We start from the raw sequence: 26,474 nt of genomic DNA on the forward strand, positions 1-26,474 counted from the left end.
AACACGGTCCACACATGGCCCACGTTTTCAACTTGTTGGTGCAAAGGTTTTTAAAACCTACCCCATTGTGCCTGATATACTGGTGAAAGTGGTTAGCACTGTAGCCTTGCAGTGCTGGAGTCCTGGTGTTCAAATCCCACCAAGGGCAAAAAACCATCTGCAAGGAGTTTGTATGTTCTCCCTGTGTTTGCATGAATTTCCATCCCATATTCCAAAAAAGACATACTGATAGGGAAAAAATGTACATTGTGAGCTCTATGTGGGGGTGCGGCCATTTTCGTAAGTCTTAAGTAGCCTCTGCTAGCCAGAAAACATTCAGAGCACACTCCTGTCATCTTCTCACCGTATGATGATGGAGAAAGAGGAGGAGGATGAAGTGGCATTAGATGTCACTGTCCCACACGAGGCTAGCGGGTAAGTTCAGTGCATCCCATTGCTTCAGCGTGGATGGTGTAAAGGGGAGTTGAAAGTGGAGGAAATGGAGAGTGACCCTTCCGGTGGGATCAGCAAAGTCATGCCAAGTAACACTCTGGCACACATGACTGACTTCATCTTGGGCTACTTTTCCAGAGACAAAGTCATTGTTCACATCATGGAGAGCAACCAATACTCGATTTTTGCAATCCTCGACCCCCAGTATAAAATTAACATCTCGTTTTTCATTCTGGTAGGGGAGAGGAACAATCACATAAATGATTGCCACAAGCACCTGGTGCAGAATATGATGGAAAGTTTCCGTCAACCCTCGCTGGTGGCAGTGAGGAGATTTCCTCCAAGAGGCTAACAACTGCCATCAGGTCCACAACCATCAGGGGAACACTCTACAAGGTCCGAGACACGTTAATGCCCCCCCCCCCTTGGCCAAACTACCGCCACTGAGGGGCCTAGTGTCACCGGGAGGGAAAATTATAGGCGCATATTGCGTGAGTACCTGGCCAACCACAGGCCTGTCCTCTCCGATCCCTCTGTGCCTTACACGTAGTGGGTGTAGAAGTTGGACCTGTGGCCCTTGGGGTGAGTGAAGGCTTCCCCCAGCTGAGGTTTAGTTGAGTTTGGCGAGGGGGTGCAAGTATACCCCCTAGTTAGCCTTTTTGGTGGCATAGAGTGTACACAATGAACCCCAACTGTCATTTGCTGAGCCACTCTTCTACTTCTAACATCATGATAGAACATGCGTGTCTATGCTTTCTTTTGAGTTCTAGTTAGATTTGTTCACCTGCATTTAAGTTTATGCCCCATTCTGTCACTGGAACCTAACACCAGCATAGTGTCAGGCCCTTGGGGTCATTTTTACATGCAGGGTTTTAGACCCTCGGGGTGAGTGGAGGCTTCCCCCAGCTGAGGTTTAGTTGAGTCTGGTGAGGGGGTGCAAGTACGCCCCCCAGTTAGCCTTTTTGGTGGCATAGAGTGTACACAATGAACCCCAACTGTCCCTTGCTGAGCCACATTTCTACTTGTAACTTCATGATAGAACTTGCGTGTCTATGCTTTCTTTTGAGTTATAGATAGATTGGGGAACCTGCATTTTAAGTTTATGCCCCATTCTGTTGCTTCAGCCCACAAGCAGATATTTTTTTGTGCCCCTTTGTGCCATCTCAGCCCTGCCACCTCCAGTAGTAATTCTTTCACCCCTTTCTTTAAATTGTGACTTGCTGCAGCAGCGTTTACAGTGTCAACTCCATTCTGTTGCTTCAGTCCAGGTATATACTGTATACCAGTGTTACGGAATTTTAGCCCTATTTTTTTTGTTTTGAGAAATGTCTGCAGGATGAGCCTATAAGCTGATGGTGTTTATAGACTCATTAAGCAGTATTTATGTTTTCAAAATATTTCCTGCCTAGCAGAAGCTAAAATTTCTCTCTGACCCTCAGCATGATGTCTCTCCCTATCTAACTCCAAGCTGCAAATGACACGAACATGGCTGCCACTATTCTTATAGATCCGAGGTCACCTGATTTTGCCAGCCAATGACTTTTTCCTATTTTTTTCCGATGCATACGTTTTCTTCTTTCCTGTCCCACCTCCCCTGCACAGTTATTGATGCAAAAAATGCACCAGGGAAGGTGGGAGGGGGTATGAATTTTTACTGAGTTTACCGCATGGTATTTGTTTGAAATCGAATATGTCGAATAGCCTGATATTCGATCGAATAGTATTCGCTCATCTCTAGTAGAGAGTCATACCACTCATCAACATTAGCAGCCTTTTCAGTGACTTTTTTTGCAGTGTGTGAAGAAGGGTGAGATTCAGGATGTATGGAAAGACAGGACATCTATATGCGGGCCCTCTTAACAGAAAGTGCAGCAACTATACTGCTGCCCTAGGAAACTATCAGAACTTCTTAAGAAACCTCTGTTACTATGGCTATAATAACATAGGAGAGACCGCATCAATTTTACAGTTGTCTGATGAGAGCTGCTGATGGCTTCTTGCAGAGCGGGGAAAGGGTAGGAATAGAGCATGGAGAACAGAGATAAATGTCATTGGGACAGCAGGTTTGGCACCCCCTGTACTGATGCCTGAGCAAAAAACATTTCACCAGAAATTTATCCAAGAGAATTTAGACATGGTTGGAGAAAATCCAGGAGACTTTTAATCTTGGGTTGTTATGGCTGATGAAACAAGAGTCCATGCAATGGAAGCACAAGAAGTCTTCAACTACAAATAAATTTTGTGTGTAGCATCTAGCTGGAAAGGTCAGGGAAACAGTTTTTTGGGATACAGAAGGTGTTTTATTAATTCATGCCAAAAAAGACAATAATTACTGGAGACTAGGGTTGAGCTGATCTTGAGATTTCAAGATCGATTTTAAAATCCGATTTCCAATCATTTTCCAGCCGATCTCGATCATGGTCGTGAAATTTGCTTGATCGCCGATCGGAATCCGATCTTTTCCGATCCTGATCCTCAACCCTAATCAATGCTTTTCTATGGGAAAAGTCACTTTTAGGGTTGAACCGATCTTTAGATAACACCGACCTCGATCCCGCTGGAAAAGATCGGGATAGGAATTCTGATCGTCGATCGGAATCCGATCTTTTCCGATCCCGATCACTAAACCCTACTGGAGACACCTATGCTTCAACAATGGAGGAATTATATGAGGCAATCCTATAGAAAGGCCATAGTAAGTTGTCAGCAGGGGCATTATTGCTTCAAGACATTGAGCCAGTTTAGAATTCTTGCAAATTACAAGCTGCTATCATGGTATACGGTTTTTTTTGGAGCTTAACCATCCACCTTACAGTCCAGACCGGGCTCCCAGTCATTACTTTCTCTTTCATATCCTGAAGAAATTTTGTCATAGGGAACAATTTGCTGATGATAATGTAGTCAAAGAAGTGGTAACAGGGTTCCTGCAGCAGCAAGAAGTATCCTCCTATTCTTAGGGCATCCAATTACTGGAGGCAAAGTGGAATAAGTAATTTTCTCATATTATGTTGTTTTCATATTCAGTTAGATGACTCATTGAACTCCACTTGCATATATTGTAACAGGGGAGCTGATCCTTTTCTTGCAATTCATAAATTAAAGGACCTTTCCCTCAATAGTATACCAGTCCACCAGTAATTGTAAACCATTAGAACATCTGTGTAATGTCTTGCATGCTGTTTTTTTTTAGTCCAAATGATCCCAGAACATTTACTTCAGGCTATATGTGTACCATATATCTTAGATAATGTTCTAGTTTGTGCTGTACTGGCAACTTTGTAGCCATGCTTTTACTCAATGTTTGTGTACACTTTTCATATATTGTATATTTGTACATTTTGAACTATAAGATAACAAAAATACTGCAGACATTTCTGTGAATGCCCTTGAGTCGCTCATGGCAAAGACTAAAAAGCTTCACAAGAGCAAAACCTTGTGTTTCAAGTTATAATTTTTTTGACTTTCTCTAGGTCATTACCTTCTTAAAGGCCATGCACAGTCATGCAAGTAATTTATCATTGCTTAAGGATAGTCTCTTTGTCTTCCATTATATAATGCTTTTTCAGCATTCATATTGATCTCCATAGAACTACATTTGAGTCTTTCTGTTTCAGCCATACAACGCACATATATCTCCATGCTGCTCTATGACAGTCTTTACAGGTGTCTGCAGACAAATTAAAAAACATATATGCTGCTCATCTCCGCATTTTAAAGTAGGCATAGTGTATGTCATGCTTGTCATAATGTATCTTTACTTATTTCTACAGAGCACACATTTGCATTATAGGATCAGTCCTGCTTAACCTAGGATAGGATCATGTCACTTATAATGCTAAGTAAGCCGAGAAATAAGTCTTGAGGACTGCATAAGAAACAAAAATCCATCCTAAATCTCACCCATCAGATGAGGTTTTTTCTTTATATGAGTACATAGATTAGAACTAGAAGTCAAAACTTGTAATGACACGTGTGTGTATTACATTACAGTACAAGTAGATCTTCAGTGTATGAATCCATGTCTTAAAGTCATAGTAACAATTAAACTACTGTATCTTTACTGCCACCATTTTCAGTCGATAGTTTCATGCTCAGTATTACAGCCATCATAACTTGACAGAGTATTAGAGAGCGGAAACTCAGCATTTATCTACCATATATAATCGAGTATAGGTTGAGTTTTTTCAGAACAGTTTTTGTGCTGAAAAAGCCCCCCTCGGCTTATACTCGAGTCAAGCAAAAAAAAAAAAAAAAAAAAAAAAAAAAAATATATATATATATATATATATATATATATATATTTTTTTTTTAAATCTATGACCAGCCATAATAGTAATGTATAGAATCTCCCATAAACTAGTGAAAAGAAAGCTTTAAAAAAATATAATAAAAAAATAAAATAAATAAAAGTTCTAAATCACTCCTTTCCCTAGAATACATATAAAAGTTGAAAATGACTGTGAAACACATACACATTAGGTATCCCTGTGTCTGAAAGTGCCCGGTCTACTGAATATAGGCTATCTGAAGTGCTCCTGTTCCATCTGGAAGGGGTTAATAGGAGCACTGCAGATACCCTATATTCAGCCAGGCGGAATTCCAAGTGGGGGGAAAAAACCCAGTCCTGAAGCTTAGGGAAGGGGCAGACAGACAACAAAAACACCCCCTCCCCAGCAACTACTGCAACCAAAAACTCTAACCATTTTAATTTTTGAAATTTTCCAGTAGCTGCTGCATCCCTCCCTCCCCCCCCCCCCCCACCTCGGCTTATACTCGAGTCAATAAGTTTTCTCAGTTTTTTTGTGGTAAAATTAGGGGCCTCGGCTTATATTTGGGTCGGCTTATACTCGAGTATATGCGTAATTATCTTAGCGGGTGTCCCTCTTAACTTTCTTCCATCATGCAGTGGCCTAACACAATTGAGCATATGTGCAGGATGCGCCAAATTCCTTAGTGGGCACTTATTACAATATGTAACTGTCCTTATCACCATAAGGCCCTGTTCACATGGCAGAATCTGCTGCTGATTTTGCTGCACAATCCGAAGTTTGGGACTCCATACTGATTAGACCCATTCATCTGGAAATCTCCAATGGAATGGCATTCCACAATGGGGAGATGGGGGTGGAAAATGAAGGGGAAATCATGAAGATGTTTGCCCATAAACATAGCCAAGATGATTAGAGAAAGTATTTAAAACTCAACATTTTTAACTACTCATATTTTCAAAGATGTTTAACTTTTCTATAAATTTTAATACTGTTATGTTCTTGGGAAAACCTCTTTAGGCCAAGGCCCCACATGGCGTCTTGCAGCAAAAAAGCACTATGCATCATGTGTCATGACCAGCCGACATTCTTTTTATCGGTCATAGTGGATTGACCTGGCCTGTTTAGGATACTACTGATGACCATTGTGATACGATTTTGTACTTTTGCCTGTAAGACTCTATTTTATCCTCAGTGTCTTGTCTGTTCTGGCTTTTTTCCATCAAGTCCTGCTGTACTATTTTTGTTTTTATTTTGGATATTTAATAAATTTATATTTTTATAGAATATGCTTTTGAGATATGTGTTTTTTTCTGACCAATGCTTTTTCCAGATTTGAGATTTCGGATATAGTTGGGTCAGTTTTGTATTTGTGTATTCAACAAAACCATGGCATACCTCCAGCCGACTGGGACTGCAGGACAGGACCCTGAATCCAGGAATGTCCTGCAGAAACTGGGACGGTTGTGAGGTATGCAGTTATAAATAACGTCTTATGAAGCTTTGAGATCCTCCTGCTTCTTCTCTACATATTGATTCGGCAGGTCTTCGACAAACATCACCAACTGATGCCTGAGTGATAGAGGAGGAAGCTAAAGCCTTCCTGCTGCATTGTTCTATTCAATTACATCGGCATCCCAAGGATGCAGCCATTTCCCCACTGGATAGTTGTGGCACTCCTGGGGGTCTCCACAGCACCCTGGTTGGGAACCATCGCTGTATATACATGTGGTTACAGTTTTGCAGCACGGTGATTCTAGGTTTGAATGTGACAAAGGGTTAACTCTACAAGGAGTTTGGATGTCCTCTGTATGAGTTTCCTCTGGATACTCTAATTTCCTCTCACACTGTAAAAAACAGAAAGTAAATTGCCCTTGTATAGTCACCAATACACTTTACATAGCAGTTGCCAGACAGCTATCTCTCTTGACTCCGCCATACGTGTCCTTTCAATGCCACTATAAGCCAGTACCAAACATTCCTGTCATCATGGGCCAGTCTTGTGACTTATATATACATTATATGGACAGTTACTCTTGATGCAATTGGTGGTGTCCTCCGGCATTTACAAATGTGAACAGGAACCTGCTGTATTTTGAGTCCTTTGTGTCTGAGATAGAAAATTAGATTGTGAGCTTCACTGAAGACAGGGACTGGTGTAAGTGATGACAATCTCTTTTCAGCTCTATGGAATATGCTGGCAGCAGTTCTATTTGACCAATATAAAATACATAGGGAAGTGAATTCAGTTAAAAAAAATAACTAGCCATAAATGGATTTTATGTTTTTTTTGGGTATACTGGATCAAAATCTGACCAAGGGCACCATGTTCTTCATATGTGTGCATTGAGTTTCACTTCTTCGGCTTTGCATGAAACATACTCTCTTGTATATGCGTATTGAACTATTAACCTTATTAAGGATATAGGCTGAACCAAGACAATCTCTGTTCACAGCATGAAATATAATATAGACGCAATAGATAATAAATAACAATGATTTTATTGCTGCCTTTGATTTGTTAATATGATTGCTTACATCCGCTTTTGGTTGTAATGCAACGCATCCCCCTGAGCTAAAAATCACACATCAATATCATGTATAGGGGATGATAACACAAGAAAGCCTTAGTAAGTGAAATGAGCACTGTACTGTACATGTGTCACTGGTAAAGAGAAATGCATGAAGCGATTATGGTGAAAACAAACTCCAGGCCATGCTTGACATTGAAAAATGAATCTGACACAAAGGTATGTAACGCTCACGCCCCCTTTTATTTTAGCACTGACCTCTCCTATATGTGATAAGGGCTATAGAAGCAGGAGAGCATCTAAGGACATGATCCATTTCAGAATTCTGTCAAACAGGCATTTAAATTATTATATTTTCCAACATAGCTGACTAATGAAGTCAGTCTGCCTGAGTGCACTTGAGGATATCTCCCTGTGTGGAAATGTACATGTTCCACTGCTGCCTCTCACTTTCTGTATCCTAAGCTGAACTTCTGTTCCGTCAGACCTGTCTTGCAGCTATACTGTAAATTGCCATACTGTACATTCTGTTAGTAGGCTCAGACTCATTTAGAGCAAAGAAAATAAACGTGTGCGGACGTCACACATGCATAAGCCTCATATTATCCATTTAACGACAAGCTCCTAGTGGCAATGTAATCTCTCACATATTGGTGAAAGGTTAATGAAACTGTTTAGACAGCTCCATCGTCTTTGCCTCAGTCACTGTATCCTGCTGATTAATATGTCTGATTTGGGTCTCCAATCCCATTAATCACCCACTATGTGCAATTGTTGTACATATACTTGCAGATTAAACAGTGCCCAGAACACTTTAATGGTTGTTTTTATCAACCCCTAGTGAAGGAGAAAAGGATATTGTGTATAGACATGGCGACTATTTTATACATCTCTGCAGAAGCAAAATCTAAATGTATCCTTCTATCATCTCCTTGAAATATTCCAAAACTAAACATGAATATATCAGCTTACTGTATGGTTGCCAATACTCTTCTTGGAATATAAACAGCTCCACAGTTAACAGACACTGCTCTGCTTTAGATTATAGACAAGGTTCGGACTGGCTCAGACTTGACTCGGTCCTACTCAGTGGGAAAGTCTACAGGATTTGTTTATATAGAACAGGTATAGAAAGTTTTACTTCAATCTAATCCTTCCCCTAAAAGATCATGAAATATCTGCAATTGAAATGTTTTATGCTGAAAGTGCTAAGAAATAGAGATGGAAAACGTATGTGCTTTTGTAGGAACTTGAGGAACCTTGGCATTCTGTACTACACAGGAACATATCAATTTCCTTCTAATTTTGTGGCCATATAACGAAGATGAAATTTTAATAAAGAAACCTTATCCACAGGATATGTGAAATAGCTCTAGTTTGTGAAGACCAAGAGTGACAATATATGTGAGCACCATGAATCGCACTCCAGGAAAATAAATGTACTCGGAGCAGGATGTGGAAGATATCGCTACTTTCTGGTTTTTAGAGTTTACACTGTAATCTTAAAAGCCACACAAAATCTTCAGTCTTATTTGTAGATTATTATATGTACATATGTATCTAGTCTTACATTATCTCGGGTTTGGTAAGGAGGGTTTCTCATGAAACCAGTTCAATACAATAACACAATGTTCTACTCAAAGCCTTGATAGGCAACAACTGATTGGTGGTTCCCCACATAGTATTAGTTACAGGAAGACCAGCCAATGATTGTCCCCATGATCGTTACTATTTCTGGGAGCTTTCGTTATTAGCATTATTAGCTGAGATATGGGAACCGAAGTTGACCGGTAGATTTATCTGAATTTTCATGTTCTGTGGAGATCAATATAAGAAACTGCTATGAGGCACCTTATTGTAATGGTCTTTTAGGCTGAAAGAATGTTGCTCTTTCTTTTAGGCTTCATGCACATGATCCAAATGTCTTCCGATGTTCTGTGCCAATATTTTTAGAGCATGTCCTATTTATATCCATATTCAAGGATCTTCGTTACCCATTTTATTAATGTAGACAACTCTCTGGTGTCATCTAAAGTGCTATACAAATGTCTCCCCTTGGATTGCATACTGAGTCATGTGCATGAAGACTTAAAGTACAAATTGGACAGTGCTGTGGAATATGTTGGCGCTATATAAATAAAATTTATTATTATTATTATTATTATTATTATTATTATTATTATTGTTTTATTTAAATAAAATAAAAAAAAAAACACGGTTGTACCTATTCAGACCTGATTTTACCTAAGAAGTCATGTACTACAAGTTCTTCTTTTCAGTCACCCCTAATGTAATATATTCAGTTAGCATGGATACGACTACAAATTTGTTGTGCATTAGGAAAATGTAATTTCTATTATCAACAAATTTTCTGTTGTTTGCATGAGTTTTTTCATTAACCTGTCATAGTTCTCTCAGTTTTCTCATGCTTGCTTCTGCCTGATATCAGGGCTTTGTAGATGCCATATCCTCTGGTGCAAATGCTCATGCTCTTTTTCTAAAAGGAAGGTTTTCTATTTGCTGTGCGTCTGAGGTCATCAACCCATGACTACTGCAATAAGAGATTATAACATATCTTCTAAAACCTTCCTGATATCATTTTAAAGAAACAGAATTTGCTTGTATACATTAAGGATTCTATGACCAAATTCCGAAGTCCTGTATTTTCCACCTCTACCTCCAAAACATCCATGGAGCTTCTGCCATAATTCAATGTTCTTCTCTATTATACAAACTGCTTTTCATGTCCCAATCTCTTTTACAGACAGTTCCCTGTGACCTCTGTTCCATAGACTGCTCACTGTGACCCTATCTCTTTCACAGATTGCTCTATGTGCCATCCTCTGTTAAACAAAAACTGTTCCTTATACCCCATTTCTCACAGGTTACCATCCGTGTTCTCTTCTGTGACATCGACTGTTTTCCATGTCCCCATCCATCTCATAGATTGCTCTAACAGTTCCATTTCCCTTACAGATTGCTCCCCATGTCGTGTCTTGCCTCTGATACAGATTGCTCCCCGTGTGTCCCCTGACAGAGACTGCTCCCCATGGACCCCTGACAGATGCTACTCCCCATGGACCCCTGACAGATGCTACTTCCCATGGACCCTCCTATTACACAGATTGCTTCCTATGTCCCCGTTGTTATATAAACTGATCCTCATGCATTCTCTGTTACAAAGCCTATCCTCATGCTCAGCCTACTCCTCGTGTATCTCAAAGACTGCCCATCATGCCCTCCTCGTGACTCCTCTTGTCTTACAGACTGCTCCCCATTCTCACACAAAGACGTCCCTTCTTCGCATATATTGAACTCACATATTCCTACACAAATGCCCCCTGCTTTTCCCAATTTCTCCCCAAGGCCTCTATCTTTAGACACTACTTACTATTGTCTTTGTTGCAATGACTGCTCCCCATGGCCTACTCTCCCGGTGGTCTCCACACACAGATAGATATCCATGGCGGTTCCTCTACGCAAACAGTTATGCCATCCATACAGTCTGCTACATATGCCTTTATTCTCTCATACTACCTTCTACTGTGTCATAGCAGGAAGCCGAATGCTGATAGTTCTGTTTTATACAGTAGTATGTAAAATCCAGCTCCAGTTGTAGTCGGACAAATCACGTGACGTGGTAGAATAAAATTTAACTTTTATTTTATCAAAATAATAAAACCGTCACACATAGTGACATAGGAGTCAATGTTACAGAACGAGCTACGCGTTTCAGGATTGCTCCCTTCTTCACGGCTTCAAACGCGTAGCTCGTTCTGTAACATTGACTCCTATGTCACTATGTGTGACGGTTTTATTATTTTGATAAAATAAAAGTTAAATTTTATTCTACCATGTCACGTGATTTGTCCGACTACAACTGGAGCTGGATTTTACATACTACTGTTTCAATTTCTGGACCTGGTATCCTACAGAGGCTTCCGTGCTCGTTGGTCGGACATTGCATATATTGAACAAGGGTGAGCTGGATTTGCAACTTAGTTCTGTTTTATACCTGCACTAATCATGAAGACAAATGAGGGGATGAGGTAGAGATGTGTAACAGTATGGCTGCACAGTTCTCTCTTTTACTGGGCGGAGTGATATAGGATAGATCAGGGAATTTGCAAGTTAATAATCTGCTTGGCAAGGCAGTAGTGCTTTCAGTCCTTTACTGTTATGGTCCCATCCGTAATGTAATGCTTGCATGTACTGCAGTTTCTGAGTCCTAAATAAAATGTAAAACATCCATCCAACTTTTCTTAGAAAGTATTGTACTGGTATCAGCTTATACAATAGAGGAACTGTTTTCCTACTTTATGCAGCTTCTATACCTCTGCACATTCTCTATTTATGCACTTCAAATGAAAATAGCGAATTCACTGCAGAAGGATAATGTTTATAGCCATTATACTTCATGAATAATGTACACAATGATGTTCACTCAGACTACAGTATGAAGATGGTAAATACAGTGATATTGCAATGTGTAGATGCATACATCATATAGGGATAATAGACACTGTTATCTATACAGCACATAGGGATAATTGATACTGATATCTCTGCCCAGCACTATTCACTGCACATGTGTAATGGTGTAAAGTGTATGCCGACAGCATGGGGATAATGTGTACAGTGATGTCACAAAACAGGAATAACATGAATAAAACAGAACAGGAATAAAATGATGTCACAGTTAAGGGGTAAATAATCCATTAATATTACACTACAGGGAAAACATAAGAGAAAAAAAAAACATTAAAAAAAAAGGGCATTGTAATTTAAATATGGCCACTAGGCTGCCTCACACCTTAGGGCTAGTTCACACGGGGGGCGGGAAGCAGGGTCACAATACGGCAAAATTGTCGCGGCTTCTGACAGTCGTGGCTCTCCCCCAGAGTAGGCCCAAATGAATGGGCCTAATCCGGACCGTGCCATCTCGAGGCGGACGGCGGGGCTGAATCAGCAGCGGAATCCGCCTGAAGAAAGGGCGGCTCGCTTCTTTTTTCCATGAGCGGGAACATGCCACTCATGGAAAAAAGTAAGCCAGCGGTCTACATACACCTCTGTTGTGAAGGGACGGATTATGACGTGGATTTAGCACCAAAATCCGCCCCCTCTTGCCATGTGTGAACGAGCCCTTAGAGTCTAGGTGCAACAGTAACATCGATAACCCCTATAATTATGCCTATGCTACCTGTACTCCTTTTATGCTGGAATATTTTCTTTGACATTTCTTGTCATTGTGTTCCAGACTTCTGCTCTCTTGCAAAGCATTGGGACCTCTTTGTTCTGAAGGCCTTAATCCTGTTCCTTGCATTTATAGTACCTAGTCTAGAAACCTCAGTTTTTTTCTTATATGTCTGCTATTTTCATTTAACAATAATTTTTTTTACAGTTAATAATTTAGCAAAGTATATACGCAGTATTTATATATTTATGTATGGTTCAACAGTTTGCTATATAATTGTCTGATACATACTCCAAGATGGTACAATTGACTACTGTCTGCTCTGGCGCTTATCATATTTATTGCTGTGTACATAATATATATTATAATCCACTAAACAAATGTAAACGTAGTTATGTAATATATTTTCACTTGGTCAGAAGCTTACAGAATAAAAAGAAAAGAAAACTAATATAATTTAACAGCATAAAAACTATGGGCAGTAAAAACAAATGCAAATTCTCAAAAGATGTCGTGAACTCTTGTTCACGCAAATTGTTTCTTTTTATTATTAAAGTTGCTTGGTCATGAAATATATTAGCAGTCCCTTTGTAATATAACTGCTGTTTACAGTGTGTTCCATTTTTTCCTGTGTAATAATAATTATAATAATAATAATAATAATAATAATCCAGTGGTAACATTTATAGAGACATCATGTACAGACAAAATCAGACATTAGAGAGTAATAAACGAACTGACAAGTCACCTAGGAGTGAGGCCACATACACACAAAAACGGCCATTAGGAATGAATGAAATGGTCTGCTTTTCATCCGTGTGTCACATTTCCTGGCCGTCTTCCGTTAAATGTCTGTTTAATGTCTGTCATCCGTTTGTTATCCATTTTAACTGTCCTTTAAAATAACAGATGACATTCATTGATCTTCTTTTTTTACTCTATTTTTTACAAATATGCCTTCGTAAGGCTCCATTCACACTGGGGGAAAATGGTGAGGAATTTGGTGTGGAATTTCAGCGCTGAAAAAAAAGCCTCTGATTGACTTCAACGGGTTCCTTTTTCTGCTTTTATTCATTTGCAAGTTAGGTTGAAAGGATTTTGGGGGGCTTATTATCTTCCCTGGGATTCACTTTCACTTTAGATAATCTCCCCTAACTGCTACCCAGCACCCACCACTCTGTCCCCCTGGGACAAAGCAATGTGAGCATTATATGATTGCCATGGTTATTTCCAGGGACATGGACTATATGAAGTTTTTTATACTGAATGAGTAGCCAAATAAGGAACAAAATGCTCCAACACAAGGTACAGTCAAAGATCACATTGTAGTACCTTCTCTGCAAGTAATAAAAGTAATGGCAGTTTCTGTAAAGGCCTAGCCTTAACATGTATCAGAGGTGTAAGGCTGGTTGCTTCTGGCCGGGCGTGAATTAAAGACATGGGTGGCGCACAGGGGACGTGCAGATGTCACCCATGTACTGCCCGTGATTCCGCGGACCCTGTCATTAAATTGCCTCAGTAGTTTCTGAATAAGTCCATTTTTATTCATATGCTAATGAGCTTCCAGCCGGCACAGGAAGTTCCCAGCAGCACTCGTCTCTTCTATTATCTCCTATGTGTGTGTGTGCAAACAGGAAGCTGAGTCATCATCAGCAGCAGCAGCCTGTGCATAGGAAACAATAGCAAAGGGGTTGCACTACGCATCGTGCACCAGTCTAATTAGCATATGTATAAAAAAGGACTTATTCAGAAACCACTGAGGCAATCTACATACTATAGGTAGGTGTGGAATAGACTTTCTAAAGCCTATGCAAGATGTGATTAGTTAAAAATGACTTTTTCCCAATGATAGAGCCCCTTTAAGCAGAAGGGAGAAATATAAGAGGTTCCTTTATATTTCCCATTCCTTTTATAGTCACTCCAGACTTTGGCTCAAAAAACTGCAGCCAAATCTACAGCAAAAAAAGCAACTTTTCCACAACATGAGGCTTCAGTCTTAGACTTCAACGATAGAGAAATGAAGGCCTTCCATTCTGCTCCACAGGTTGGTGGACTGTCTTTAGCCTTTCCACAAGCCTTTTTGGTATATATTAAAATCTTGATCACTTTTTGTCATCTGAATAGCCAGTACAATATTAGTCATTAGTTGTCCAAAAGGCATTTGCAGTATCATCTCTGTGTTCAAAGTTTCAGCGGCTTTGTGGATGAAATTCCGCTAACAGGTCATTGCAATGATTGTGTGATTCCCAAGGTGAAACTATCATTATCCTGAGGCCCCACATTGTAGAAATGCAGCTTTTTTTGTTGGTGTTTTTTTTTTTTTTTTTTGCAGTGTAGTCTCCAAGAATAACTCTTGATCCAATGTTTGTCAGACACTTTTTTGCTGTTACACAGGAGTACACAAAAGTGTGTTTGTATGTGTCTCGTAAGATATAAGTATTGTGCACCAAGGTTTTTTTTTACTCTTACTCCCCATGCAACTTCCCCGAACGGAATGCCAATGCAGATGTGAACCAACCCTGACTTAGCTTAGGTTACATAAAAGAGTTGTATAGGCCATGATGTAAAATAACAAACTGAGTAAAAGTAAACCCCCAACACTGCTTCTTGGGCTCCCTTCCAGTCTCTGTGTCTTGGCCTCCAGTGATGATAATAATTATCAATAGAGATGAGCGAACAGTAAAATGTTTGAGATTCAATATTCGTTTCGAGTAGGCCCTCAATATTCGACTACTTGAATCAAATATCGAATCCTATTATAGTCTATGGGGGGAAAATGCTCGTTTCAGGGGTAGGCAACATTTGATCAAATTATACTTACCAAGTCCACGAGTGAGAGTCGGGCTGGATCCTCCGAGAAGTCTTCTCCGTGCAGTGTCCCCGCGGCATCTTCAGGCTCTGAATTCACTCTGCCAGGCATCGGGCCTGGGCAGAGCCAACTGCGCATGCCCGCACTACAAGAAAATGTAGTGCGGGCATGCGCAGTTGGCTCTGCCCAGGCCCGATGCCCGGCAGAGTGAATTCAGAGCTGGAAGACGCCGCAGGAAGCTGCACGGAGAAGACTTCTAAAGGTAGGAGAAGAACCAGCGTTGATTGGCCGACTGTATAGCATTCGGCCAATCAATGCTGGTTCTGCATCAAACTTTTCCATTCGAATAGCGAGTGGTACTCGATCGAGTACGAGTATTTCGAATACCGTAATATTCGATTGAATACCTACTCAAGCGAATACTACTCGCTCATCTCTAATTGTCAACAGAGGTAACTGGCTATAAAGGGGTTGTCCAGGTCCACAAATAAATGGTATTGTTTCTACATTGAAGTGTTATACATTTTTCCTCTATACTTTCTGTATCAATCCCTCACAGTTTTTTAGATCTCTGTTTACTGACATTCATTCTGCATAGGAGTAAAGGACCAGAGGTCCGTTGTGGAAGAACTGCGCTCTCTGGCGTACTGAAGAGGATGGTAAACCAAGATCCAAACTCAAATGATTTATTGAATTATATACAGTACAGCACACAGCACAATGCGTTTTGGGCCTTACAATGGCTCTTTCTCAAGTGCAAAAAGGAAAGCAGGTCCGTCGGGTCGGACGCTATTCATTCTGCATACTCTCAGTGGATAAAAACCAATTCATGGTCATTTGATGGACACATAGGTGCATGGTACAGGCAGTCCAGCGTGCAGTAAAAAAACAGCCAGAAACAGGTGATGCATTACAAAGGTTAAAAACTGTGGTCAAACATACAGCAGTAATTGAAATGCTGCGTGTTCAGGACACATTGCACTGCAGTTTTTTCTGTAGTGTGTGGATGTGGTTTGTGAAAATTCCATCCACTACACTGCTACTGTAGTCCACCGCGTGTTAGCCACTGGCAATTAACCAAAGACTAATTAGCTGGGAACTTGCCATGTGTGTCCCCTGCCTAAAGGTGTTCTGTACAGCTAGTGATTGCCTGTTGCTGGACTCAGAAACAAAGGCACAGAAGTGACAGGGGATTGATAAGGTAAGTATTAGGCCTTATTCACATGTATCCATGAACTGTGTTTAATTTCACAAGCCATTCTTCATCTGTGACCTAACTGTGAATGTATCTATATTTTGTCTGTGCTTACGCGAAATGCCTTCTGCTCATCATTTGTGTGCCATCCATGAGTCATCCATATTTCATCCATATTTCATGAATGTGCTGTCATTTAACCCCTTCCCACTCTGCTCTGTGCCATTACTTCTGGCACTCAACTGTGTTACACAGCTGAGGCCTGGGTTTATTCCCCTGGATGCCGGGATCAATAGCAATCATGGCTTCCAGGGAGTCTAGTGGCAAGATTGCCCTCCCACCACTCCTTGGATGCCCTGTGATAAGATTGCAGGATCTGAGGTACTGCTATGGCAGCCCAGAGGCAGAGCAATGGCCTCCTGACTGCCTATAGTCACAGGGGTAATCTAAGAGTCATGACATCAGTGCACCCCATGTGACCAATGAGGTCCAATCACAAGCCTTAGTGGTCAACAGGATGATGGAAGAGGATGTTGATCTGATGCCAGGGGATGTCCAGGAGCAGTGAGGCAAGGTGAATATAACAATTTATTATGTTGCTGCACCTCCTCTGGGTCTCTATTTCTGGTTCATAGTGCACAAGTTTGGTCCGAAGCAAACCAGAAGGTCCTAACAACACGAATATGCATTGAAACAAATCTTGTAAGGTTTGCCGATCTCTACCCCAGTTCTGCGCATCCTTTAATAGGTAACACCCTCGAGCTTCCAGCAGAGTATTGTTCAGCTCACATCCTCAAGCTACCAGTCCTATTAGTTTTAGTGCCTGATATGCTAATTAGGCTCTCCATTGTATGAGCGTAGTCTTGGACATGACAGATGAGGGATAGATAATTCTGAGCTTGACTCTGCCTGCCTTTGATTGGATAGTGTCAGAATGAATGTTGTGAATCTTTTCCCTTTGCCTGCTCCTGCCTTAGACAGTATAAAGCATATTTAATATATGAGACACTGAAAACACATGCACTGATCAATTGGGAAAGGTGTGAGCTAGAGAAAAAAGGACTTTGTTAAATGATACAAAGAAATTGGTGGAAGTGATGAAAGGTACTGTTTAAGATATTCATAGTACATCAGTACAGTTAAATAAAAAATAGTATTCAGTCATAAAAGAGAATCATATCCTAAAGGACAAGCTTTTGGCGTATGTTTGGTTTACATGAGTCTACAGGTGCATTGTATTATACCTTTGGATACCTTCCAGTTGTAAACACCCAAAACAATTGGCAAATGTTATGTGAACAAAACCTAAAAGTAATACAAAAAATAATGCATGTATATGTGCTAAACCTTTGTAATGCTTTTCTAATGCTTGTCTTTCCACTTTTCTAATTAGAAAGCACTTGATTTACAGTATGAGCATATCTTTCTATTCTAAAACACACATTAGTCAGCTAATAACAGGTAGGCTTTGGCCTCTATTGTAGATACAAGTGCATCTCAAAAAATTAGAATATCATCAAAAAGTTATCTTTTTTTAGTAATTCAACTGAAAAGGTGAATCCCATATATTATATTGAGTCATTACAAACAGAGTGAACGTTTACAAGTGTTTATTTATGTTAATGCTGATGATTATGGCTTACAGCCAAAGAAAACCCAAAAGTCATTATCTCAGAAAATTACAATAATTAACCAAAAACAGCTGCAAAGGCTTCCTAAAGGTTTAAAAAGGTCTCTTAGTCTGGTTCAGTAGGCAGCACAATCATGGGGAAGACTACTGACTTGACAGATGTCCAGAGAGCAGTCGCTGACACATTCTACAAGGAGGGGAAGCCACAAAAGAAGCTGGCTTTTCACAGAGTGTTGTATCAAAGCATATTAATGGAAAGTTGAGTGCAAGGAAAAAGTGTGGTAGAAAAAGGTGAACAAGCAACCAAGATAATTGTAGCCTTGATAGGATTGTTAAGAAAAGACCATATAAAAGTTTGAGGGAGATTCACAAGGAGTGGACTGCTGCTGGAGTCAGTGCTTCAAGAGCCACCAAACACAGACGTATGCATGGCATGAGGGCCCCTTCACACTACTGATACACTGCCTGATTCTGAACGTTAAAACACGGTCAGAATCAGCGTGTATAAAGCAGATCCCATTCATTTCAATGGGGAGCTGGCATACAAGCGCTCTCCATTGAAATGAATGGGCTGCATTTTACTCTACTAGCGCTCCCATTGAAGTGAATGGGAAGCGCTCACGTGTACGGCTCGGACTGAGCCGAGCGCCGGGCCCCTTCACACGGCGAGCCGTACACGTGAGTGCTTCCCATTCACTTCAATGGGAGCGCTCGTAGAGTAAAAAGCAGCCCATTCATTTCAATGGTTAGCGCTCGTATGCCGGCTCCCCATTGAAATGAATGAGATCAAATGCCACTTTCCATGTGTCAAGCCACTCATGACCAATAGACCGCCAGAAGCATCTTACCTGGGCCAAGGAGATAAAGAACTGGACTGTTGCTCAGTGGTCAAAGGTGTTGTTTTCAAATGAAAGTAAATTTAGCATTTTATTTGGAAGGTCCCAGAGTCTGGAGGAAGAGTGGAGAGGCTGCTGTACACAATCCAAGCTGCTTGAGGTTTAGTGTGAAGTTTCCACAATCAGTGATGGTTTGGGGAGCCATCTCATCTGCTGGTGTAGGTCCACTGTGTTTTATCAAGGCCAAATCCATCTACCAGCAAATTTTAGAGCACTTCCTGCTTCCTGGACTTGGCACCTGTCCACACTGCCAAAAGTACCAATGCCTGGTTTAATAACCACAGTTTCATTGTGCTTTATTGGCCAGCAAGAGGAAGATGAGCGACACCAGACCCAATTATCCAGACGAGCTGAAGGCTGCTATCATACAACCTGGTCTTCCATAACACCTCTGCAGTGCCACAGGCTGATCCCTCCATTTCACATTACCGTATTGATGTAGTTGTTCATTCAAAAGGAGCCCTGACCAAGTATTGAGGGCATTTACTGGACAGGCTTTTCATTTGGCCAACATTTCAATGTTAATTTTTTTTTTTTACAGTTGGTGTTATATAATATTCTAATTTTCTAAGACAATGACTTTTGGGTTTTCCTTGGCTGTAAGCGATAATCATCAACATTAACAGGAAGAAACACTTGAAAAAGTTCTCTGTTTGTAATGGCTCAATATAATATATGGGTTTCACTTTTTCGATTGAATTATTAAAAAAACATAACTTTTTGATAGTATTCTAATTTAATAAGATGCCCTTCTATTGCCAGACATTTTTGCCATATACCTTTTTATACCATGCTTAGAGTATTGCTGCCATTTGTTATAATATAGCTTAATAATTTTAAGGTTCATGTATGTAATGCTTTATCATTTAATATTATCTATCTGGGTACAGTATATGTGCTGGGCTGAACTTGAATTAGCTACTGTGGTCCTTTACTAGGAAAAGCAATAGCAACACGAGTTCGCCAAAAAAACAGGTGGGTCTGCAAATTTAGCAACAGATGTGACTTATCCTTTTGTACTTGTAATAAGATATGACATTGTGTATTGACCTTAACATAAGGCTTGTATTTGGCATACTTGGCAACAGATGTGCTCACTTGCATGTACTTACAACAAGACATAGACGGACACATTGTATGAGGTGTTAGATATGGTACAATATGGTATAGCACGTTATAATGGTGCTGCACCCTTTATGTCACATTTTCTCAATATAAGGTAGCTTAAGCATTTACCAACAAATGTTTAGGACAGTATACGACTTGTACAGATTTGACTGTTGCTCATATAATCTAATTATAATGCAGGTTTTATTTTTCCACGACAGGTTAGGAAATGATGAGGGTTGAGGGTTGAGATTTCAGGATCAATTTTAAAATCCGATTTACGATCGTTTTCCAGCCAATCCTGATTGCGATCGAGAAATTTGCTTGATCGCCGATTGGGATCCGATCTTTTCCGATCCCGATCCCTCAACCATGATATATACATGAATAGGGTTGAGCCGATCTTGAGTTAACCTCTGACCTCCATCCTACCGGAAAAGATTGTGATCGGAATCCGATCTTTTCCGATCCCGATCGCTCAAACTTAGAAATGATATAACTGGTCAGGGAAACTGCTCCACTTCTTGACTGTGTTAGGCTTTATACATAACCTTTATTGTATAGGCGGTGATCAGAGCATTTAGTAACATAGGTATATATAATTGGTGTCATATACTCCAATCAGAACTTTAAACAACTGGACATGAAATGAATAAGACTGGTGTTGTCATAACGGCACCTGTCAAGTGGTGGGATATATTAAGCTGCAAGGAAACAGTTAATTTTTAAAATTGATGTTTCTAAAGCAGGAAAATGTAGCAAGGAGCAACTGTGAAAAGGGCCAAATTGTGGTGGCAAGACGACTGGGTCAGAGAACCTCCAAAATGATAGGTCTTGTGGTTGCTGTGGTTAGTACCTACTACTAAAACTATTACCCACTACTTAGCCATCAACAGGCTCATTGATGAGTGTGTGATTTATGAAAGCCTCACCCTACAATTTTTGGGATTTAAAAGATTTGCTGCAACCATTTTGGTGCTAAATATCTCAGGGCAATGTTAGAGGTCCTGTGGAGTCCTTGTCTTCATGGCTGAGGGATGTTTTGGCATTACAAGGAGGTTCTACATAATTGTAGGCACGTGGTTTTAATGCTATGTTATTGGTGTCTAGGCCAATATAATAAGTAGAAAATCCACAAACAGCTCTGAAGTCCATTGCATGCCATATGGTATGACAGACTACATTATAGATCCCATTTCTGGCACCAGTAGGAAGTGAGAAGCACTTGGGTGCTTTGGGATTACTATAGTAAATACTGTATGCAGCAAATGTGCACATTGTTTGTTTTATTTTTATCATTATAGGCTTGGGAAATATCAACAGTAGTAGAGATGGGTAAATCGTAAGATTATCCCTCAAGTTTCATTTTAAACCTTGGAGTGCTACTAATATAATCTGGGTTCTCTTCAGCCCCAGGATAGGTTTAGAAATAAAAAATATTAGACATATTCACCTCTTCTGGGTTGCTTTGCACATCTGGTGTTCTTTGCTGGGTATCTGCCAGCCTGGAGCTTATATCACTGAGGAAGCTGAAAGATGCCTGGGAAATAACACTGGAGGCTGTGACGGAGTCCAAGAGAGCGAAGGTGATCACTGGTCAACAAATTTTCAAAAGTTGTTTGTTTCTGAAATGAAATGAGTCATTCCCTAATGATTTTTATGTGCTGAATTCAAATATCACAAGGAAAACTGTCAATTGGCTCTAGTTTCTATGATATCGAAGGATTCTCATTTTACTGTTTTGTGAATTGTATAGAATATGATACATATTTATTACTTCTGCAATAATAGAGGTGCAAGTTTACTGTTTTTAAAATTTTGGAAATATATTCTTAGGAAACTTAGTTCTATCTAAAATCAACTATAATTTATAGTCATATCTAAGAATTTTTTTACAAATGAAGTATGTTTATTGAACTTTGGAACGTAGATCCTTATTGAATTGCTATTCGGCTCCTTTACTCACGTCTCTTGTATTCAGACATGGGATTGTCTCTGATAATTGTCCAGCAGTAGTCTGCAAGCATTGATGGGTTCCATTTACCCTGATATCTCTTTTCCATAGTCGCAATTTCCTGATAAAATCGTTCACCATGTTCATCGCTCACCGCTCCACAGTTTGGTGCAAAGAAGTCTAGATGAGAGTGTAAGAAATGAATCTTTAAAGACATGTTACATCCCAGGTTTTTATATGTCTTCAGGAGATTTTCAACTCTTCATAATTATTTGCTTTGGTGTTTCCCAAGAAATTAGTCACGACTAACTTGAATGCTTCCCATGCAGTCTTTTCTTTGCCACGCAGCAAATGGTAAAACTCGTCATCTTGAAGAAGCATACGAATCTGAGGACCAATAAAGACTCCTGCTTTTATCTTCGCTTCACTCAACCTTGTAAACTTACAGAGGAGATATTTGAATGCCTCTTCATTTCTATCCATTGCCTTTACAAAATTCTTCATAAGACCAAGCTTGATATGTAAAGGAGGTAACAGAATCTTTCCTGCTTGAACAAGTGCTGGATGCATAACATTTTTAGACCCTGGCTGCAGTGACTTTCTGAGTGGCCAGTCTCTTTTCTTGTAGTGTTCTGATCTTGCACAACTGTCCCACTCACATAGGAAGCAGCAGTACTTGGTGTATCCTCCCTGTAGATCAAGCACTAGCGCTACCACCTTTAAGTCACCATAGAGGCACCACAGCTGTTGATCATAGTTTATGCATCTCAAGAGCTCTTTCATGTTGTTATAGGTTTCCTTCATGTGAACAGCATAACCAATTGGAACTGATGGTAGTGCATTGCCATTGTGAAGTAAGACAGCTTTAAGACTTAGCTTTGATGAATCGATAAATAGCCTCCACTCATCGGGGTTATAGCTGATTTTGAGAGCATCCATTAAACTACAAACGTTACTGCATACAACAAGATCACCCTCCATGAAGAAGAATTGGACAAGAGACTGTTGACGGTTCCTAAAGAAAGAAATTCGAACATCATCTGCCAACAGATTTCACTGTTGAAGTCTGGAACCTAAGAGCTCGGCCTTACTCTTGGGCAGGTCTAGATCTCTAACAAGATTGTTAAGTTTACTTTGCGATATAAGGTGCGGTTCAGTGGAGAGTGATGCAGGAAAGTCTGGATCTGACGAGGTAGATGGTTCATGACAAACTCCTTCTTCCTCGTCAGTGGAATCAAGCGAGAATGTTTCTGGAGCATTTGGAACTGGCAATTCTTCAGAATGAGCTACTGGGCGTATCGCAGATGGAATATTTGGATACTGTAAAGTCCACTTCTTTCTTTTTGAAATTCCTTTCCCAATTGGAGGCACCTTGCAGAAGTAGCAATTGTCACTATGGTCAGATGGCTCTCTCCAGACCATTGGCACTGCAAACGGCATAGACTGTCTCTTTCGGTTCAACCACTGTCTGAGATTTGAAGAACATGTATTACAGCATATGTGTGGAGCCCAACTCTTTTCCTGGTTGCCTATTTTGCAGCCAAAATACAGGTGGTAGGCTTTCTTAACCAAATATAAATAGAAATATAAAACGCACGTCTATATCATGAAAAGTAAAGCCAATTTTAAAATTTTAGCATCAATTTCAATCTCAGCACCCCAAAATTAGTTAAGAACAACTGGTTTGATGCCCGAAACATTTTGGCTGTTGACCAGTGTTATACGTATGTACTGTATTACTTCTCCAAACCTCCTCTGGGCCTCTGAATATTATAATACTCTGGGGTGAAAAGACCTTAGACCTTAGTATAATAATTATTTGTGTCTGCCAAACCCTAACATTTTCAGGTTCGGCTAAACCCAAAATTTTTTACTTTAGCTTGTCATGAACTGGTTCACTCATCTCTAATCCATAAAATATAATAGGCAATTTGTTATTATAGCTCACACGCAACAAACAAGTACATGGATTTAAATACTCCAAATGAGCTCGTCTTAAAGGGTTTGTCTGGATGAAATAAAAATGAACCCCTAAACTAAACCCCTCCTCCAACCTAACTTCTAATTTACATATATTTAAAGAAATCTATAATTACCCATATCCCAGGGGCGCTCATGTAACCACCCGGCATGTTTTCTGATAATCTGGTAACATTCCGTAACCCTGTTTCTGAAATGGAATATCATCATTACCTTTCCCCAACCCCATCATACTTACATATCTTCCTCTCTGGAAATGGCTACTCCCATCTTCCTCTCTGCAAGCGCTTGTGCTGTCTGAAGGTGCCAGCGGCACACGCGCAGTAGAGATGGCACTCTATCTCTACTGCGCAAGCGTTAGAGGTACTTCTGGTCTGTGTATGCGCTTGCAGAGAGTAAGAGAAGCATCTCCAACCTGAGCACAGTGAAAGAAAAGGAGGAGCTGTCTTCCAGAGGGAAAGATAAGTAAGTATGATGCAGTGAGGGGAGGGTTGGGTTAGTTAGTTGGAAGGGCTAGAAGTGAGTGGGATAGCTAGAGAGATAGGGAGAGAGTGTAACTGAGTGAGAGAGGAAGGGGGGCAGTTCGAGGTAGGTAGTGTGGAAGGTACATAGGAAGCTACACACCAGGAAACTACACCTGTAAGCAAATGCAGAACATGCCAGGAGTACCTGTAGAAACCCAGAAATCACTCATTATACTGCTAAGGTATATTTTGTACTTATTAACCCATTACTGTCACTAACAGACCTTTTTTATTAAAAAAAAAAAAAAAAGATTTTTTTGCCCGGAAAACCACTTTAAGTTAAATCACTAGGCCCATTGTTATGTCAGAGCTTGGATCCTGTGGTAACCTAGTGGGAAAATCTGAATCCAAATCAGATTTTGCAATTAAAATGTATCTTGAACTGTTGAAACCTGCAGTTGTTGGTAGACTTTTCATTTAAATATGGAAGTCCGAGCAATCTGTGGCAACACTGCTGCTGTTTTTATAATGACGTTGTATAATTTCTAAAGAAGCAATTCAATAAACATTTTGACTGTTTGTTTTAAAATCAGCCTGTGTATAGTTAAACGATACTGAATATCTTACTGACAGCATTTTTTGTAAAGTTATGTGCTCCCCCAGAGCACTGACGTGATCACTTATACACACAGTGTTTTCTGTATGAAAAAGAGGTCAACATATTAATGCAGGTTTATATGAGTCAGATCAAAGTTCCAATAGAACTGCCTTGCGATTCTGACCTCCTGTTGCACAAATAAACATTGTGTGTATCAGAGGAGCAGAAAAGAGGTCAGTGCTAAATAGGAGAGTAACATGACTTTACAATAAAAATGGCAGAAAATTATCCAGTAGGCTATTCAAGATTACACAACACGCAGGCGGATTTTCAAATGAGGCAAACAATGTTTGCTGGACTGCTTCTTTAATAAATGAGGGAAAATATAGGCTTGTTACTATAAAGGAATATCTCCTTAGTAATGAAACAGTTAATCTGAATCTAAAATATCAGTGGTGGTGCTAATGCACACAACTATGGAGCAATAATCCCATATATACACTACTGTATACCGTATAAGCCTTATGTGTTCATCACACACTTCATCTAAGGGAAACATGCTTCATCTGTATCATATTGCATAAAATGCTTTGCTTTCCCTTTAACAGAGAAAACATTACAAAATTGGCCTTCTGTTAAGTGATATGAAAAGGGAATCTTACAGATGAAAGTGCTTTCCCTGTGGCAAAATGTGACAGATGCAGCTCAACTAACTTTGATATCCTACAACACAATACTCATGTATTGTGAATTATTTAGAAACAAAAAATGTTCCCGTTGATGTGCCTGCACTTTAATAGGAGTGTTTGAGGCATATCAAAAGTCAGAAGTTTTCTGAGGTTACTGTAGCTGTTTTAATGTTCTTATTATTCCTTTACTAATATCTTCCTTTCCCTCCAAACTATTCAATTATATGAAATTTCCTTATATAAATGCATTCTAGACAATGCGGAATATTAAGCTGGAAGCCTTTAGATCTGCATTTATTTCACAAATACTGGATTAAAGTTGTCCTCGACATAAGGTCAAGCTGGAAAAGAAGTATATTGTTAAGAGTGCAACTTTAGAGGCAAAAGCCTTTAGTGCTTTAAGGATTGCTCCTTTTTCATAACATGTGATTGCAATTGGCTGTAATCTTCCAAATCCATAATCTCAGGGATGATCTTTAATTAGGGACTGCTTTGCACCTTGTTAATAGTAGTTAGTTGTGGAATCCTGTAATTTAGATGTACTACTTTATTTTGATTACTTGCTGGATTTGTTCTTCCATCCTCTTAATTTTAATTACAAACTAGTTTACAAATTGGAGTGTGTTAATTCTATACAAATTACATAGAAAAAAACTAAACAAATGCTAACCTGTTTCATGCCTCCTATACCATTTCTAACAACGCCAGTATACCAACGGACTACAGA

The sequence above is a fragment of the Leptodactylus fuscus genome, chromosome 4 (genome assembly GCF_031893055.1).
Source record: "Leptodactylus fuscus isolate aLepFus1 chromosome 4, aLepFus1.hap2, whole genome shotgun sequence".
NCBI lineage: Eukaryota > Metazoa > Chordata > Amphibia > Anura > Leptodactylidae > Leptodactylus > Leptodactylus fuscus.